Source organism: Dipodomys ordii, unplaced genomic scaffold (assembly GCF_000151885.1).
Source record: "Dipodomys ordii isolate 6190 unplaced genomic scaffold, Dord_2.0 Scaffold74, whole genome shotgun sequence".
In the NCBI taxonomy this organism is placed as follows: domain Eukaryota; kingdom Metazoa; phylum Chordata; class Mammalia; order Rodentia; family Heteromyidae; genus Dipodomys; species Dipodomys ordii.
Window position 1 is genome coordinate 5,510,959 of NW_012267290.1, and position 11,355 is coordinate 5,522,313.

The following is an 11,355-nucleotide window of genomic DNA, read 5'->3' on the forward strand; positions in this document are numbered from 1 at the left end:
CAAAATCCCTGGGGGCCGTGGAGGAGTGGCGGCCTGAGGACCTGCAGACCAGCAGGAGCGCTGTGTTGGGGAGCATCAGAGCCTCCCAAAGTGCTTCAACGTCATCCTTGGGCAAACATGGCCCAGGTGATGTGGTTTGTCTCAGGCCACCGGCCACGTGTGCATGCTCAGCCGGTGGACTGGAGGCCGGGCCCTGAGACCCATGCCAGGCATACTCTACCTAGGTCCTCGTCGGCCGGCCCCTCGAAGCCGAGGCCCGGCTGGGCCAAATCTCCACCTTCTTCCTCTGCAAGACAGAAACAAAGTCGTTCTTAGCATGGGCCGTGTGCAGCAGCGGAGGACACCACCCAGGCCAGGCACGCTGCGGGCGCCTTCCCGACCCCAGACACTTCTGCCTCCATTCCAGTGTCACTGCAGAGAATGCAGCATTTTGTGCCCATGACCTGAGCAACTCCAGACAGGCTGGTGTCCATCCGGGCACCAGCTTGGGCGCACGGCAGTGACCTCCGCTCCAGGGGGTGTGGCACTGCCGGCGAGCTCTGCTCCCAGGTTAGCTTCCGGAGCCTTAGACCATGATGTCTCAGCAACCGGCCGCTGTGTGCCGGCCCGGCCTGTCTGCCTGGTTTCCTGTGTCGGGAAAGCTGGACTGTGCTCTGTGCCTTGCCTCTCCGTGACCCACACACGCGTGTCCCACGGCCTCTGCCCGGCACCTGCTGCGGGGAGGCTGCTCAGGTCCCTGGGCTCCTGACCGGCGTTCACCCTGAGCCCAGCACGGCAGGCGCTGCTGCCTGGCGGCCCGGTGTGGCATTGGCACTGATCTGACGGGGCTGGTGCACAGAGGTGCTTTTATCCAGCCACCCCGGGGAGCTGGGCCCAGGGAGGTTTGTGATGGGCCCAGCGCAGGGCTGGCGGGCATGCTCCCCTCTGCCTGGAGATCTTTGGGCAGTGGGGACGAAGTGACCCCTGCCACATGGCTCCCTGGACACAGGATGGAACCCAGGGCAGACCAAACCGTCATTCCCTCAGCCAATACATGCGCACACCAGGTACCAGCAGTGCCCAGGAACCTGAGCTCATGTACACTGCTCAAACCACAGGTGCTCAGGCGACAACACTGCTGACAACGTGGACAGAGCACGCAGGGGGCAAGGCTGCGCAGAGACAGCGTGAGCCTCGCGGGCGGAACACACTTGGTGATCCCCACGCCGGGCCAGCCTGGGTTTATGTGTAGAAATGACCCGCTACCGAACTTAGGGCCGGATGGAGTTGGTGCCAGCCTGGCAAGAGGCTCAAGGGGGGCAGCGCCTTGCAGCGGAGACGCTACAGCGTGGGTGGAAGGAGGCTGCACCGGGGGCCAGGGAGGAGGCTGCACCGGAGGCCTGCCTCGCACCACTGGAGGCCAGGGAGGAGGCTGCACCGGAGGCCTGCCTCGCACCACCGGGGGCCAGGGAGGAGGCTGCACCGGAGGCCTGCCTCGCCCCACCGGGGGCCAGGGAGGAGGCTGCACCGGAGGCCAGGGAGGAGGCTGCACCGGGGGCCAGGGAGGAGGCTGCACCGGAGGCCTGCCTCGCACCACCGGGGGCCAGGGAGGAGGCTGCACCGGAGGCCTGCCTTGCACCACCGGGGGCCAGGGAGGAGGCTGCACCGGAGGCCTGCCTCGCACCACCGGAGGCCAGGGAGGAGGCTGCAACGGAGGCCTGCCTCGCACCACCGGGGGCCAGGGAGGAGGCTGCACCGGAGGCCTGCCTCGCACCACCGGAGGCCAGGGAGGAGGCTGCACCCGAGGCCTGCCTCGCACCACCGGGGGCCAGGGAGGAGGCTGCACCGGAGGCCTGCCTCGCACCACCGGGGGCCAGGGAGGAGGCTGCACCGGAGGCCTGCCTCGCACCACCGGGGGCCAGGGAGCTTGCTCCGTGTGCATTTGGCATGCTCACTTTGAAGGCTGGGCCGCGCCCTCCCACCCAGCGTTTCTAGCAGCTGCTCTCCAGAGCCGTGGTCGCATCTCGGGCGAGAGGCCCGTGCAGGCTGACGCCGTGGAGAGTGAGCAGTCAGTGCCCCGTGCCCTGCCCGCGTCTCTCCGGCGGTGCCGAGGGGAGAGGGGCAGATGGGTGCATGACACGCGAACTTGGCCAGGGCAGCGATGCCGGGGACCCGAGCCCCTCCTACGCCTGAACCTGCTCCGCTCGTGTTACGGGGACCCCCAGCCACCACGTGAAGTACATGCTGCGCGGCCTCAGGAGTGGACTGTGGGGGCGGGGGGCGGTCCTCAGGAGTGGGCTGTGGGGGCGGGGGGGCCCTTGAGCCCTGCCCTTGCCTCAGAGGCCTCCGCTCACCCTCTACTTCCTGTTGTTCAAACCCAGCAGCGCGGAGCCGGAGGGGCAGACACCGAGGGGGCCTGCGAGGGGCCCGTGTGGCCTTTCCCTCCTCAGGACGCTGGGACGGCCGGGCAGCAGACGCCACTGGGGCGGTGTAGACGTGACAGGGCCGTGCTGACCGCAGGACGCCGGTCCTCAGCACGGCAGCGTTCAGGTGTGTGACCTGGGCAGGACTCGGACATCCTCCCCCTCAGCGCCCTCCCTCTCGATGCCCTCCCCTCTCCCCAACTCTCCCTCCCCACTCTCCCTGCTGCATCCGCTGCCTGGTTACAGCCCCGTGGCAGTGGAGCCAGCTGGCCACAGGCCGAAAACCCTGACACGGAGCCAGAACAAAGCCTCCCTCTTCGCTCTCTCCGGAATTTGGACACAGCAACAGGAAGCTGACCATTACAGCTCAGCGGGTCTGTTTCCTGCTTCTTGGTGGCTTCCCTGACCAGGCGCTTTTGGAAAGATAGTGAGCAGGGTGTCCCAGTCACTGCCCCACGCGGGGGCTTCCTGTCCCGTCACTGCCCCACGCGGGGGCTTCCTGTCCCGGTCACTGCCCCACGCGGGGAACTTCCTGTCCCGGTCACTGCCCCACGCAGGGGAACTTCCTGTTCCGTCACTGCCCCACACGGGAGCTTCCTGTCCCGTCACTGCCCCACGCGGGGGCTTCCTGTCCCGTCACTGCCCCACGCGGGGGCTTCCTGTCCCGGTCACTGCCCCACGCAGGGGAACTTCCTGTCCCGGTCACTGCCCCACGCAGGGGAACTTCCTGTCCCGGTCACTGCCCCACGCGGGGGAACTTCCTGTCCCGTCACTGCCCCACGCAGGCGAACTTCCTGTCCCGGTCACTGCCCCACGCAGGGGAACTTCCTGTCCCGGTCACTGCCCCACGCGGGGGCTTCCTGTCCCGTCACTGCCCCACACGGGAACTTCCTGTCCCGGTCACTGCCCCACGCGGGGGAACTTCCTATCCTGTCACTGCCCCACGCAGGGGCACTTCCTGTCCCGTCACTGCCCCACGCGGGGGAACTTCCTGTCCCGGTCACTGCCCCACGCAGGGGCTTCCTGTCCCGGTCACTGACCCACGCGGGAACTTCCTGCCCCGGTCACTGCCCCACACGGGGAACTTCCTGTCCCGCACTGCCCCACGCGGGAACTTCCTGTCCCGTCACTGCCCCACGCGGGGGCTTCCTGTCCCGTCACTGCCCCACGCGGGAACTTCCTGTCCCGTCACTGCCCCACGCAGGAACTTCCTGTCCCGGTCACTGCCCCACGCCGGGGACTTCCTGTCCCAGTCACTGCCCCACGCGGGGGAACTTCCTGTCCCGTCACTGCCCCACGCGGGGGAACTTCCTGTCCCGGTCACTGCCCCACGCGGGGGCACTTCCTGTCCCGTCACTGCCCCACACAGGAGCTTCCTGTCCCGGTCACTGCCCCACGCAGGAGCTTCCTGTCCCGTCACTGCCCCACGCGGGGGCACTTCCTGTCCCGGTCACTGCCCCACGCGGGGGAACTTCCTGTCCCGTCACTGCCCCACACAGGAGCTTCCTGTCCCGGTCACTGCCCCACGCAGGAGCTTCCTGTCCCGGTCACTGCCCCACGCAGGAGCTTCCTGTCCCGGTCACTGCCCCACGCGGGGGAACTTCCTGTCCCGGTCACTGCCCCACGCGGGGGCACTTCCTGTCCCGGTCACTGCCCCACACAGGAGCTTCCTGTCCCGTCACTGCCCCACGCGGGGGAACTTCCTGTCCCGGTCACTGCCCCACGCGGGGGCACTTCCTGTCCCGGTCACTGCCCCACGCAGGAACTTCCTGTCCCGTCACTGCCCCACGCGGGGGAACTTCCTGTCCCGGTCACTGCCCCACGCGGGGGCACTTCCTGTCCCGGTCACTGCCCCACACGGGAACTTCCTGTCCCGTCACTGCCCCACGTGGGGGAGCTTCCTGTCCCGGTCACTGCCCCACACGGGAACTTCCTGTCCCGTCACTGCCCCACGCCGGGGAACTTCCTGTCCCGTCACTGCCCCACGCCGGGGAACTTCCTGTCCCGTCACTGCCCCGTGCAGGAGCAGGCTTCCTGTGCTGGTCACTGCCCCACGCGGGGGCTTCCTGTGCTGGTCACTGCCCCACGCCGGGGCTTCCTGTCCCGTCACTGCCCCACACAGGAGCTTCCTGTCCCGGTCCCTGCCCCACGCGGGGGCTTCCTGTCCCGGTCCCTGCCCCACGTGGGGGCTTCCTGTCCCGTCACTGCCCCGTGCAGGAGCAGGCTTCCTGTGCTGGTCGTTGTACCCGCTGCAGAGGACTGGAAGCTGGCACGGACACTGGAGCTCTGATTGCCTTGTCTTCCGCCAAATTCTGTGTTCCCCGGCTCTCTTTCCACCTTCTCGCATTCTCTAGAAGCTTACTCTAAGGAAAGTGCATCCAGTCTACATTCTGGCTGCTGCTCTAATGACAGGATTGAAGGCTGCCTGAATTAAGGGCTCATCGGGCTGGCTAGGACAATGGCACTGATGAGTCTTAATGCGGGCTTCCTCTCTGCTCTCAGCCACAGCTGCACACTGCCTGCAGCCAGCCGCAGCGCTAATCAGAACTGGCGGCTTTCCTTTGAAAACACAGAAATGCTCCTAATTCTATTTTGGACGATGGAGTGAGTCTCAGCAGAACCTGCCCCTAAAGTCTGCAGAATGTCATTGGCACTTCAATGTCATCGAAACCAGGCTGAGCGGAAAAGCCAAGGCCCAGGGGGGGTGGCGCCTCTCCCAGACGCAGTGGCAGCCACGCCACACCCTGCCACGCCACGCCCTGCCAACTGCTCCCGGATCCCTCCCCACCCAGACCCCAGCTTCAAATCAAGTTAAGGTCACCACAGTGCGTTCACATGCTTCCAAAAGAATCCTTTCCTTTGTGGCCCTTGGATTTGAACTCAGGGCCTCATGGTCACTAGGCAGGCAGTCTACCACTGAACCACACCTCCAGCCCTTTTGTGCATTGTTATTTTTATTTTTTGCTGGTTCTGGGGTTTGAACTCAGAACCTGGGTGCTGTCTCTGAGCCTCTTTGTGCTCAAGGCTAGCGCTCTACCTCATGAACCACAGCACCACTTCCAGTGTTTTCTAAGTAGATTAGAGATGAGAGTCTCACGGACTTTCCTGCCAGGGCTGGCTCCAAACTGCAATCCTTAACCTCAGCCTCCTGAGTAACTAGGAATAAAGGTGTGAGCCACTGGCGCCTGGCTACACTGGGTATTTTTGAGATAGGGTCTCCCTTCCTGCTGGATGTGTGCCATGGTCTTCCTTGCTGCTAGCTCCTGCCACCCCATCACCCTCCCGTCCCCAGCCTGGCTTCTTTTAGGAGAATTTTACTCCAAAACAACACTTAGTTATGACTAGAAGTAACATGTCTGTGGACTAAAAATTTTAAAGTACTGGAAGTGAAAAAGCAGACTGCTTCTTATTTAAATGTCTGACAGCTTTGAGATGAGATTATATCTGTCTTCAGTTAAATTTGAACATCATTCACTTGAAAAGTGACATAATTATATTTTACATAACATGTTTTACATCTAAATTCCACATGCACCCAGCTCTAAATCCTTTGCACTATCATTGGTGTTTAATAAAGCTTTAGACTAAAGATGCCTTAAAGGTGTCAGTTGATGTTTGCACAGAAAATCCAACCTTACAGACAGAGTTTGGAAACCTGGCCTTCCACACCAAGCTGCTCTAGGATTCCGTGATGCAGGCGCCAGTCTCAGGGCAGGAGCTTTCCCGCACCTCTCCCGAAGGCCCAGGTCAGTCAGGCTGCACGGCCTCCCGTTATGCTGTGTCTTGGGGGCACCAAGAATGGTTTTAGGGTGTTCACATCACGCATGTCTATTGTTCCCTGAAGTTCAAATGTACCTGGGCACCCGTACTTGTGTTTGCTAAGTCTAGCTTGTCTACCCGGGGAACACTCAGAAGATGAGGGGGGTCTCTGCCTCCCCCAAGGGACCAGGCCACACCTCTCATGGCTCAAATGTGGGCCTAAGGAAGGGTCAGGGCCGAGACTACAGCCCCGTGCAGTGACCCAAGCTGTAAATCAAAGTGCTCCTTTGGCCTTGCCCAGATCTCCTCCCTCTGCCAGGCTAGGGCGGTGCCTCATCTACTTCCCTTGGCCCACAGGTTTCCGGTGCCCTGGAGGGCCCTGCTGGACGCCTGGAGGGCGTCACTGTGAGCCCTCCCCGGGCTGACCGCCTTGTGTGGGCCTGCCAGGGGCCTCTTGGGCCCTGTGATCTACAACACACCTTCTGGGCTGCAATTGCTCAGGCCTGCCAACACGAGAAGCAACCAGGTTAACTTTTAAAGCTCTTTATTCTTCATTTGACACACTGTCTTCATTTTCTACCTGATCTGGTGTCTCTGCTCCCCAGGGATGCTGGCCTGACTCTGGGTGACTGCACCCAGCCTCCGCCCATCTCCCCGGATTGTGGGAAAATGAGTTTGTGATGCTCCATTTGTTTTCTTTAAGAAAAGTGATAAACCGTGATTTCCAAAGGCCGACTTACAGCTGAGTGGTTAAATAAATATGGTTCGGTTAATTTAGAATTTTTGGACTGGGATAGAGCCACGGAAAGGCTAAACGCTTTCCAAAAAGAAAGGAACTCATTACCTGACCTGTGAAAACGTAACCCTTCTGTACATCATCTTTATCATAACAATAAACACATGAAAACGAGTTAGAGCTTTTAAGAGTGTTAGAAACCCCTTGCATAGTGTGAGGTGAGGGAAGCTATGTACAAATGCCGTGTGCTTCACAATCTGGAACTGTGGGCTGTTTACCGAGATGTTCGCAGAGATTGTGGAAATTTGACTTTCCCTTTTCAGCATTTTGTGATTTCCAAATTTCCTGCAACTGGCCGGTCTACTTTCCATAAAGTGCAAAGTAAGCTACAAATTTCTGGGGCCCAATAGACTTTGGTAAAAGCCCATCTGGAACCTGATGATCTGGGCTAAAGCAGATTGCAGTAAAACGTGTTTCTTCCTTCTTCTATTGAAGACGTGTTTAGTTGCCTCCTCCTCCACATAGCGAGACAGAGCAAGAAAGCCAGAAAGAAGAAGCTGTGTGTCCATCAGTGGCTCCTGCCGGTGCTGCCAGAGCGCAGACTCGGCAGACCGCGGCAGTCACCTCTTCTCTGAGCATGGCTCTCCCTCACCAACAGTGAGGACGGCCCCTCCCTCCCCAGCCTGGCCTTCGAGGGCCGCCGAGCCCCGGGGATTCAGCCACAAACTGCCCAGTCCACCCCCGCAGGACATCGCTCCTGTCACTGCGAGTCACAGCCGCTGCTGTCAGGCCGGGAGCTGGCCACCTTCTCGGGCCTCCCGTGTCCAGGCGGAGCCGGTCACGAAGACGGGGTGCTAGGGCAGCAGAGCAGCTGACCCGCAGGGACCGAGACGCCCTGGCCCAGACACCCCACTCCGGTCCAGCAGCTCAGCACCCCGATGTGTGCGTTCCCTCACGTGCCCGACCCCGGCCGGTGCCCTGTTGCGGCCTCTGCTCCACCTGCCCTGACTCTGCTCTGGGAGGTGTCACAGGGCTGGAGGCCGTCAGCGCCCCCAGACCTTACACTCGGGACAGCCTTGGTGTCACCTGGGGCAGGCGCCCCCCCCCCCAGGGTGAGTGGGTTTTAACGCCACGTGTTCAACTTTAGAACTTACATAAAAATGGATGATCAGTGATACAGAACTGAATCAACTCCCTCGATTACATAGAGAATTCATTCTATGAATCTGGACATCAAAAGGGTTCTTAGCTAAAATCTTTCTATTTAGTCTCCTTTTTAAAAGGAAAGCCACTTCAGAAATGTGATTTGTGGCTGGTGGGCCATGCCCCAAATTCTTGTAAATGTCCAGTCTCTGTGCTGCTTAGCTGTAAAGCTGAATTTTGATCTATATCCCCAGGCCGCGCCATTATTCACCTATTTCACTTTGGATATTAATAAAGGGAATAACATTTGTTAACAAATGACAGGCAAAACCGGCTCCCTATTATTCATTGGCAAATCGTGCCTAAGGCATCATTCTTTCTTTAAAAAAAATATGTCACACACAAGTTGACTTTCAGGAAACCAAATAAGTACACGGTTTTATAGCAGCTCTGAGGTAGCCATCTATTCTTCAAGTCCCTGGATTCTGGATTGATTTTACTTTGGCAAATTTTGTACTTCTTGACCTGAAACTAAACACACAAAAAAGACTGCCAGTCGCTTGATCAGTTTCAGCTCCCCGAGCGGCCGGTGTGGCAGGTCACCCCTGCCGAGGAGGGAAGATGGATGTTACAGAAAGGCTGGGCCCGTTGGCCACGTGCCGGGCCTCAGACCCCGGCTGCCAACGTCAGACTGGCTGTTGCTGCCACATCGGGACACCAAGTGGGTGGTGCCCACGTGGCCGCTTTCCCTGGTAATCTCTACACTCTGGTCAGCTGGAGCTCTGGGCCCTGGGAAAGGCTGGCCGGGTCACCCCGTCTGGAGTGAGGCTGTCGGAGGACGCACAGAGCTGGAAGAGTGGATGGAAAAACCTCAGTGCTGATGACATCACAGCCCCACATGGCCACGGGTCACTCAGATCCTGAGGAGCCAGGACCCCAGTGCTGTGCCCAGGTGTGCCAGGCACGGGACCTTCCCCAGTGCCGTGTCTAGTGTGCCAGGCACCGAACCTTCCCCAGTGCTGTGTCTAGTGTGTCAGGTGGAGTCCTCCCCAGTGCCGTGTCTAGTGTGTCAGGTGGAGTCCTTCCCAGTGCCGTGTCTAGTGTGTCAGGTGTGGAGTCCTTCCCAGTGCCGTGTCTAGTGTGTCAGGTGGAGTCCTTCCCAGTGCTGTGTCTAGTGTGTCAGGTGGAGTCCTTCCCAGTGCTGTGTCAGTGTGTCAGGTGGAGTCCTTCCCAGTGCCGTGTCAGTGTGTCAGGTGGAGTCCTTCCCAGTGCCGTGTCTAGTGTGTCAGGCGTGGAGTCCTTCCCAGTGCCGTGTCAGTGTGTCAGGTGTGGAGTCCTTCCCAGTGCCGTGTCTAGTGTGTCAGGTGGAGTCCTTCCCAGTGCTGTGTCTAGTGTGTCAGGTGTGGAGTCCTTCCCAGTGCCGTGTCAGTGTGTCAGGCGTGGAGTCTTTCCCCTGTCCTGGGTCCTGGTGTGCTCCATGGGTGCTCTGCTCCTGTGCTCTAAGCTGGGGCCATCAGGCACCCTGAGGTTAGGCCAGGCTCTGCCAGGGGACACCGTCTGTCTACACCAGAGAGATTTGCTCTCTGGATATTTTGCTTAGAAATGTGCCTGCTTGCCTGCCTCGTCCTCTAGCAGTCTTGTCTGCTGAAGATAGGTGACCGCTCCCTAGATAGGCTGTGCATTTGAGCAATGGTTAAGTCCTGCCGGGCCTGGAGGTGGGGAACGCATTCATCGTGGAGAGCAGCTCCAGCTAACCAGCCTGACCTCAATGACACAAACCCTTCTCATAATCATCTTGCACGATGAGGAAAAGGAAGGCAACGATAATTTCACAGAACAATGGCAGGCGGGGCTCTGAAGTCATCCCAATTTCCAGTCTGCTTCTGAAACCTCCTGCCCAGGTGTAGCCCATGTGTCCGCACAATTCTCCCTGGCTCATTCACAGTGTGTTTCCCCCTCAGTGCGTTCACCCTGGTGAGCATGTAAGATGGTGTCACACCGCGCCACACCCCGCACCGCTGCCACCGCCGGGGGGGGGGGGAGGGAGGGGCACACCCCGCACCGCTGCCACCACCTGGGGGGAGGAGGGGAGCAGTTCCCTGTGTCCTGGAAGAGTTAGGGACAAAACCACCAACACTCCTCCTCCTGGGCAGGGGTCACAGCCACTTTGCCCGGAAATCCCTATCCAGCTCACAGCTCTAGTCTTGGCCAGGCCCCGCCACACAGTTCCAGCCTCTGTCCACCTCCCAAAGCTTTCTCCACTGGATCTCTGGACCTTCGCAAAAGAACCCTTCCCTCCAAACTCCAAAACCATGGTGCTGTAAAATGATCTCAAAGCTCCCTCACATGGGGTCCAGCTCTAGCCAACTGGCTTTCCAATTTTTCTTTCCTTTGTAAAGTATCTCTAACTTGTCTGTCTAATAGGTGCATTTTTTTCTGATGCTGGGGCTTGAACTCAGGACCTGGGCACTGTCTCTGAGATTTTGCGCTCAAGGCTAGTTCTTGACCCACAGCTGTATTTCCAGCAGTTCTGCGGGTTCATTGGAGATAGGACTATCATGGGCTTTCCTGACTGGGAAGCTCCCAAACACAATCCTTAGATCTCAGCCTACTGAGTGGGCTTCCTCAATCTTTGCAGAAAGACACCACGACTTTCCATCTCAGAGGCCTCCCCAGCCAGGAGGGGTAGATGTCTCTGTGCTTCAGCCTCTGTAAGGAACATACAGTCAACTCCTGGAATGTTAAATTTATCCCTCAGCCTTCCTTCCTTTTGTTAACCTACACTTTATTTTGGAAATCGTTGTCAAATAATTTAATGAACCAGTGAGAGGATCGGCAAATTTTGTATATTTACTTAAATATAATTTCTCTTTCTAGGTTTAAGTTGTCTTTAAATCCAAACGAACCCATACACGGTGCAATCATTGCTAGTGAAATTGTGAAACTGGCCTCATTCCTGACTGAACAGGCCTGGGACTGACCTTGGTCCATCCTCTCCCACCTACAGCGCCACAGAGGGACAACCACCCCAGTCCTGGTGGGCATGCCCAGAGGGACACAAGAGCTGGCATCTGGAGACCCCAGGTCCTTATCAAAGGTTGGGTAGGAGAGGGGGGGTAAAAGGCAGTCCCCAGAGAAAATCACAGCACCCAAACCCCAGACAACCACAGCACCCAGTCCCCAGACAACCACAGCACCCAAACCCCAGACAACCACAGCGCCCATTCCCCAGACAACCACAGCGCCCAGTCCCCAGACAACCACAGCACCTAAACCCCAGACAACCACAGCGCCCAGTCCCCAGACAACCACAGC

General features: G+C 59.0%; 1 protein-coding gene across 1 annotated transcript in view; it reads right to left on the minus strand.

Annotated features, from left to right (window-relative positions):
- Dlgap2 (discs, large (Drosophila) homolog-associated protein 2) overlaps positions 1 to 11,355 on the minus strand; it is a 463,794-nt gene that overhangs the window by 112,076 nt on the left and 340,363 nt on the right. Inside the window, exon 3 of the mRNA XM_013024218.1 lies at positions 221 to 286. The gene's annotated coding sequence lies outside the window, so the exon portion shown is untranslated. The remainder of the gene's footprint in view (positions 1 to 220; positions 287 to 11,355) is intronic.